Genomic DNA, 9324 nt, shown 5'->3' with positions numbered 1-9324 from the left:
CTTAAGTAAGAATGTAAATTTTACTCAAGTAATTTATATTATTCTCGACTAACTAGATGAAAATGTAGGAAGAACTAGCCCTGGATCTACATTACTCAACTATGATATGAAAATAGTCATCTTTCTATTAAAGAATGGAGAGGAGTCAAACTGTACTCAACTAATGTATTATGTTAGTCAACTCCTAGTTTATGCTCTCATAGAAATCACTCAACTACTACTATAAGTAGTTGATTTCTTATCAAAATACAGAGAACTCTCCATTCTATACTCGATTAATTATTACTTGATTCTTAAGGTTGGATCATTAATTGAACTAGCAAAAGATTACTCAACTAATTTACTATATTAGTCAACTCCCTATATAACAATAGAGACCATTCAAAATGTAATCAAATAATAAGTATATAGACTCAACTAAAATGCTTTAGTGTAAAAGAAATAAATACTAAGTCACTGTTATGTCTGTACTCGAGTACTATGAATTGTACTCAACTAAGAATAGATATTACTTAACTAATATTGAACAATACTCGAGTAATTATGTGTTGATAATGAATACCTTATTCCAATATATTCTACTAGACTACTTAAAATAATTGAGTACTTTATGATATAACTCAACTATCTTATCTTTGTACTCGACTATTGTGTTTTAAAAATTGAAAACCCTAAAAGTACTAAAAGTTTATATTCAAGTAACCCAACATATTACTCAACTATTTGTTTGAGTTAGTCGACTACAAATACTTCATACTTGAGTAATTTGTCTATGAGAATTTCAAATTGTTTTATACTATTTCTTTGATTGAACAACCTGATAGGCGCATTTAATGTTTTGAACATTGCAAGACATGCTAATGTGAATATATATTTCTGCAAAAGATTTTTTTCCATTCTATACTGTTTGAATACATTTGTTTAATTTTGAAGTTTGAAAAAGGAAACAATTGATATGATATGTTATAGAGAAAACGTTTTCTCCTATCTTATATCTCTACGTACAGGATCGATCAAAGACAAAGTGGTGGTTTTGAACAAGAATCAATCAAAAAGAAAAGGCTACAGAAACACAAATTCAAAAAACTTTTGAACTCAAATTCATTCATCTGTTTTTTCAATAAAAGTTGTTCAAGCGACAGTTAACTTCTCAAGTTTAAAAACAGCTCTTGAGGGCTTTCTCCATTATACCTTGTATCATCCTTGAGAGAAAACCATATATATCTTCAAACACCTCTATCTAGTTTACTATCTTATCACTTGTAAAGTGAGGTATGAGAGGTAGTGCTTGAGCCTAAGTGAAAAGGTAATTAAAAGGTTACGTTTGCTCCTTGAAAAAGCTCTGTAAGTTTTAGAGAACAGTGCTTGACTTTTCAAAAAGCACTTGGTTAGTAGCTGTTTCAAAATCCTTGACAAGTGTTAAGGTAGTGGATGTAGGTCTTGGATCAAACCACTATAAGTCTGCTATCTATTTCTCTTGCATTTTTAATTGTTCTTTTCTATGAATATTTGCATTTTTTTTTTCATTTTGTTGATAAGTTATAGTTATACTCTTAACTATTTTTAAAAAAAAATTATGTCATTTCATAGTAAAAGGAGAAATAGGTTTGCACAAGAGTGCCTAAATAATTTGGTTTTTGTTAAGCACAATTAAGTATTGAATCATCAGTTTAGTAGGCATGATACTATTGATTCCCTTCTTTGGAATGCATTGATTATATAAATAAGTGGTTGATTGTAAGGATGGAAGATAATTCTAATGATGAATTCATTTTTTATGGATGAGCTTTGACATGGGATGATGTTGCTAGGGCTTCAAGTGCCAATGATCCCATCCATCAAACAAGACTAAAGTTACATGTTTTAGCTTCATTGTAAAAAAGAAAGGGGTTGCTTCATCTAGGTCCACTCCATTGCAACTCATGGATTAGATGCCTAATTTGGAGGATTTAGATGAGGAAAATGTTGAAATTTTTCACGAAAAAAATGAAGAGGAAGAAGATTTTGAACTTGAACCTAATAAGGATTGAGAAAATAGTGCAATGTGTAACTTTAGGCATATAATTGAGAGTTTTAAGACAATAAACTATGGTTTAAAGTTTAATTTTGAATTTCTATGTTTACAAATAGTATTTCATTTACTACTCTTTACGTTATGGCAAAAAATATTAATATTTGATTTAGAATCAATTTTTAATTCCATTTTAAAAATAATAAAATATTAATTAAATATTCAGAGACTGAATATTTGACGTCTCTAAGCACACAAAAAGTTGATTTTTTAAAGTAGATACGGATCTAATTTCTTCTCTAAAGTGTCAAAAACTAAGTCTTTTAGTAAAGGCCCCAAAAAAAGGGTTTTTAGGATTTGTGATGAAATTTTTTTGTCTTTAATGTAAAAAAAAAAAAAAATTGATTTTTACTTAGAGATAGAATTATCTCTAACAAAAGGAAAACTTCCCTACCTCTTTGTATTTCTTTTGATTCTCAAATTTTACAAATCTAAAACCTACTTTCAAATGGAAGAAAAATGTAATGCCAATACCATATAATATCTCTAATTCCAACAATAATCACACCGATAATGATCCATAATCCCAAAGTCAAGAATCAAAGTATTCAAAAGATTATATAAAACAATCATTTAAAATCCTCCAAATACATACAAACAAAGAAATAACAATATAGAAATATCATGGTAAGGTTCCTTATCAATAAAATCCAAAAACATATAAATAACAAGATAGAAATGTCATAATGTCTAGGCTAATCATAAACAAAATCCTAAAACTCATCACCATACTCATGAGTGTCGGTTGGTTCATGAGTAACACTCATGAGAATTAATGGTTGGAGCAGTTAGCTAAGGTGGATTAATTGGAGGGGTCGAAGCTAATAGAGGATGGGCTAAGGGCATTTAGGCAATCCCTAAGTGTTGGAGGAGTATGTATATCTTTTCTTCTTGTTCATGCAACTTAATGGTCAGGCTTGATGTTGTCTAGTGCATAGTGTCAAACTTAAATTGAGACACATGCTCATACTCACCAAATGAGGCAACCATATAATTAGTACCTTATATCCCTAGCCCAAATACATGTCCCTTCTTATTCCTTCCTCCAACCACATCCATATAAAGGTTATTGTTAGAGGTAGCTAAAAACTAAACCTGAGAACTCCCCTTTCCAAATGCACATGAGTCTCTCTCCACCCATCGCCTAGTGAACTCATCCTAAAACAAAAATTTAGATGCAAGCAAATCATATGAAGCAAAGTTGAGACTCATATTATAATGACAATATGAATATTGAATTTGATTTGAACCTTTGTACTTATAGCAAGTTGTTTCGCTTTTAAATAGACTAACTCTCTTTCTTCTTGAAATGTTTGATGCATGTGATGTTCAAAACTAGTTGTCTCTTTTCAACTCAGCTCTCTATAAAACACAAAAGAATGCACATTTCAATACAATGAAATATAAATATGGCCATGAGATGTAATGAAACTTAATGCAATAATATGATTATTAATGATGATTGAATATTACCATTCTCTTTCTATGCTCAACTACAAAGATGAAACCACTTGTGTGGAGTGAGAAACCTTCATCAAAGCATTTATTTTGACTATTCTAATTGCTTTTTTGCAACCATTTGGGATCTTGCCATTTTTCATTTAGTGTCTTCCTAACATCTAGAGGAATCCACTTTCCTTTGTCATTGCTATCCCTGACCTTCTTCATTACGTTTTTAAGAGCTTTAGAGCCCTTGTTGTTAAAGTGTTTTTAACTTTCTTTTCATCCTTAGTAAGCCACTTATATTTCTTCTATATGTAGCAATATTTAAAAAGATGGAGAAATCCACGAGATGTCGCACATAGAATTAAGGCAGGTTGGCTAAAATGGAGAAATGCATCGGGGGTGTTATGTGATGGTAAAATCCCATTAAAATTGAAAGGAAAATTTTATAGGACAGCTATAAGACCAGTCTTGCTGTATGGCTCAGAATGTTGGGCAGTCAAATACTAGCATGAGCAAAAGACGAGTGTAGCGGAGATGAGGATGTTAAGATGGATGTGCGGACATACAAGAAAGGATAAAATTAGAAATGAAGTTATTCGTAATAAGGTAGGAGTAGTGCCAATCGAGGAGAAGATGAGAGAGACTAGACTAAGATGGTTTGGTCATGTGAGAAGGAGACTAAGAGACGCTCCTGTGAGGAGAGTTGATGAAATGGAACAATTAGTCACAAAAAGAGATAGAGGTAGACCCAAGAAGACTTTGGGAGAGACATTAAAATTTGATATGAAATATATGGATCTAAATGAGGATATGACAAAAGACAGAAATACATGGAAGTCTAGAATTCATGTAGCCGACCCCACATAGTGGGATAAAGGCTGGATATGTTGTTGTTATTTTTGTAGCAATATTTAAAAAATAAGATTAAGTGAGTCAATATCTTATATAAAAAATATTGCTATTCAATAAATAATATACTTTACCTTCTTGTATTAATTTTGATGATGATCATTGTCTTCACAAACTTTAATAAAAGTGTTTTGAAACATTCATTTTAAAATTAAATGTCAAAGTCTCTTGTTAAAACTATTGATCATATGTTTAAGGTTGTCGGTTGGTTCTTATATTTTCATTGTTATATAATCTTCATAGTAAAAATTGTCAACTAGTTTTTATAAATTGTTAACTGTTTGTAGTTCATGCTTTTGATCACTTGCCGTCGACTATTATTGTATCATTTCCAATAGAGATTCTAGGAAATGTCGACCAGCCCAGTTAAAGTTTAAAAGTAGTTAACTGATTACTATAATCAGTCGACCACTGTTATTCTAAAAATTCTAACGACTAACTGTACTTGATCTTTGCAGGTTGGATTTCTCAATCCTTTTGTCTCTAATGCCTATATCTTCAAGAAAGGATGACAAAACCTATATATAGAAGAAGATTTGAAACTTGAGAAGAGAGATTGACGATTGGGCTTTCAAGTTACATATTATACATTCTCAAGTTTTCTTGTGCTTCAACTTTCACTCTCATTTTCAATAAAGACTATTTTTTCTTCACTGTAAAGATTTCTTCAAAGACTTGTATTAGCTTGATATCTTAGATGATGGTGTGCTTTTGAGAGTGGTTGCTCTCATTATCTTTATTGTATTATATACTTCCTAGCGGGTTGTGATAGAAGAACTAGTTTAGGAGCTAGTTGGTGTAAAAAGTCGAGTTTCGCAACCTAAAAATTATGATTTCAAAATCTCTAGTGGGGAGCTCGAGCAGTGGATGTAGACTGAGTTGAGACAAACCACTCTAAATTCTTGTGTCATTTGCATACTTTGTTTTCTATCTTCTTGCTTATAAATCACTACTTTCATATTTCTCTTACAAACATTTACAAACTTCTAAAAATTATTAAACATCGAATTCATCCCCCCCCCCTGCCCCTTGGGTGTGTGGTGTCATTCTATTACATAATACTAACATACCTTAAACTATTCGAACCACATATCTTTAACCCTCTAATCCACCTTCCATGATCTCCATGCGCCTTCAAAATTGGCTTTCACAATGTTAGAAAAATGGCCCGATAATCCCTTAGTTGGCTCAAAGCTATAAATGAAGCCAAAAAAAAAAAGTTAAAACTAAGAGAATAATTAATGGTTGGTGGTTTATAAATACTTACTCCAACTCAAAGATAGACTTTATATGTATGCCTATCTATTATCCATTTCCCCAAATGAAGGGTGGAAAAGCAATTCTGTAATGGCCCACCTCCCTTAGCCCCCGCTAGCATAGAGGATCCATGAAAGGGTCATCAATAGTAATGATATCAAAGCAACTTGAGCAAGACAACCATTAACATGCTATAAAAATTCATACTTGGACGACATAATAGAATAACATCAAATTTTCTTTTTACATTACCCATATACATCCCACCAGGACAAAACGATACACCCTATGAATATAGTACAAGAAGTTGTTAGTAAGTCAGTTACTCTGACTCCATATGAGATATGGAAAGGAAAGAAACCAAATCTGTCTTTCCTTAAGATTTGGGGTTGTCAAATTTATGTCAAATGTATTGGCAGTAATAAGTTACATCCCAAATTGATGAAATGTTTGTTTGTGGGATATCCAAAGGAAACAAATGGATATTACTTTTACCACCCATATAAACAAAAGTTGTTTTGTTGCCAAGCATATGGTATTCCTTGAGAAGGAATTCTTATATGCTGTGGCTAGTGGGAGAAATGTTGAACTCGATGAAATTCAAGGTGAATTATAAATAAATACTCCCTTCTAGGAACCCGAGGAAGATCAGACACAAGATGTTGTGTCAGTTCCCTAACCTTCTACACAAGAACCTCATAGGTCGATAAGGGTTCGTCGCGAGCAAGAGAGATATGGATTTCTCATCTCGGCACATGGAGATGTGCTTCTAGTTGAGAACGATGAGCCTACTACCTATGATGAGGCAATGTTTGACATTGACTCTGTGTTACGGCAAATGGATGACAAAACAGCTTTCCTCAAAGGAAACCTGGTCGAGAATGTGTATAGGACATACCCTGACGGTTTTGTTACTCATGAAGATGCAAATAAGATTTGCAAGTTGCAACGATCCATTTATGGACCTAAGCAAGCATCCCGAAGTTGGAATCAATGTTTTGATGAAAAGATCAAAAGGTTTGGTTTTTCACAAAAGGGAGTTGATACTTGTGCTTACAAGAAGGTTAGTGGGAGCGTAGTGTTCTTTTTAGTCCTATATGTGGACAATATATTGCTCATTGGGAATGGTGTTCCCATGCTGCAATTAATTAAAAGATGGCTTTCAAAATATTTTCTCCATGAAGGATTTGGGAGAAGCAACCTATATTCTGGGGATAAGAATCTATAGAGATAGATCCAGGAGGTTGCTGGCACTCTCCCAAAGCGCATACATTGACAAGGTGCTAATGAGGTTTAGCATGAAAAATTCTAGGAGGGAAATCTTCCCATGTCACATGGAATACATCTCTCCAAGGCAATGTGTCCAAAGACACAAGATGAGAGAGATAGGAGGAGTCGAGCACCATTTCCCTTGGCTATTGGCTCAATTATGTATGCCATGTTATGTACGAGGCTTGATGCTGCATATGCTTTGAGCATATGTAGTAGATATCAAGCTAATCCAGGTGAGAAACACTGGATTGTAGTTAAGAACATTCTTAAGTACTTGAGAAGGATTGAAGAGATGTTCTTGGTATATGGAGAAGGACAGCATGTTGTGAAGGGGTTCACGGATGCCAGTTTTCAATCTGACTATGATGATTTTGAATCACGTACAGTTGGGATTCATATTCTGTCTAAATGGCAAAGCCATGAGTTGGAAGAGTTCTAATAAGAGATAGCAGCAAATTCAACAACTAAAGCTGAATACATAACAGCCTCTGAAGCAGCTTAGGAGGTTGTATGGATCCATAAGTTCATTAATGAACTTAAAGTGGTGTCCAGCATTGTTGATCCAATCACAGTTATTGGGACAATAATGGAGCCATCGCGTAAGCGAAGGAACCACGGTCTCATCAACGGACCAAATTTGTATTGTGGCATCACCATTTGATAATAGAGATTATCTATTGAGGTGACATATATAGAGAAAGTGTCGACAGATGAGAACGTCGTAGATCCCTTGACTAAAGCTCTATCCAGGAGAAATATGAAAGTCATGTTCGATCATCAGGTATAGGATACATGAGTGATTGGCTCTAGTGCAAGTGGGAGATTGTTAGTGTAGGTGCTCCAGACCTAATCAAATTGGGCATATTGTACACTGACAATTGTAATCATGTTTATTATTTGAATAAGGAGTTGTTCAAATTCACAAGAAGTCATTATATTAGTTTCTTGTTATTATTGTAATAACCGAATGAAACTAGATATAAGTCCCTATGATGTATATTGTGATTAATCTATAAAGATGTGAGATGATGTATCACAGTTTCTAGACATCATTAAACGTCCCAAGTCGTAGCAATGTCAAGAATGGACATTGATAATTGCGGTAAAAGTTGTATGTGCTATGTTTTTGTTATGTGATAGCAATGGGGGTCTCACACCCATAGGCATGGGGATGTTTAGACAAGTACATAGGTGACCAATGTTGCAGAACGTGTCACTAGACATGACTCGCCATGAGAATCCATTTTGGTTATATGTTGATGGAATTCTCATACGAGTTGGGTGTAACTAATCTTTGGACCTGAGGTTGTCACAATCATCTCATAAGAAGACCAGTATGCTTTGACATCCTTTCAATGGGCCTAGATAAAGGCTGCACGTGGCGATCGTTGGGTATATCGTAAGGCTTATGGAGATGGGTGTATAACCAAGATGGGACTCGTCTATCCCTTGATAGAGGATGATGTATCTAAGGCGCCTTCGATGGATATTCACTTTAAATCCATGGCCATGGTGAAAGAGATCAATAAGGAGTTATTGATTCACCTTCTATTAAGTGAAGATATCCGGATGACCAAAGAAAAACTTATGTGATCATAATCAAGCAATACATTGCTAACTTGAGATCACATAGGATACATTGACGAGAGGATCTAATTACACGGTAACCATGCTCGTGAAAGGTTATTTGCAAATTATGAATCCTTCTGAATAATTGGGTAGGCATAACGCCTTGCTAGAGGCCAATCTTGTCTTATTTGTTCGTACCGACACATTGCCAACATATTCGGAAGCCTAATGAGTCATGCGCAATAGGCATGGTCCCTGGCTTAAACTAGGAGAGCAAACGTATGGTTAAGTGGGACCCTTCGGCAAGAAGTTATACCGTCGTAGGTTCTCACGAAAAAAGAACAAATAGACGTAATAACGTCGATATGACAAGGGATTGTCATAATGGAAAGAGTTTCCTAAAATAGCAATTGATTAAATTAGGAAGGAGTTTCTAATTTAATAATTTTCTATTTGTTAGAATGGCAAATAGGAAATAATATATGTTTGGGCTTAATTTAATATTTGGACTAAATTTGATTTGGGCTAAATATTATATTTGGACTAAATTAGATTTAGACCAAATACTAAATAATAAATATTTGGGCTTGAATTAGATTTGAGCGAAATATTTTATAAATGGATTTGGGCCACTAATTATATTTCTAGTTGGTCTAGAATAAACTCATTTAAAATTCTAGTTGAACTAGGATTAATGGGCTAGCCCAATCCATTAGGGTTTAAGAAACCCTAGGATGTAAATATATAAATACCCCTTTATGGGTTGCCCAAACTAGTGATTATTTTGGTATAGTTTTTCA

The sequence above is a fragment of the Diospyros lotus genome, chromosome 14 (genome assembly GCF_014633365.1).
Source record: "Diospyros lotus cultivar Yz01 chromosome 14, ASM1463336v1, whole genome shotgun sequence".
Taxonomy (NCBI): domain Eukaryota; kingdom Viridiplantae; phylum Streptophyta; class Magnoliopsida; order Ericales; family Ebenaceae; genus Diospyros; species Diospyros lotus.
The sequence above is the reverse complement of the archived record's forward strand: the minus strand, read 5'-3'. Positions refer to the sequence as shown.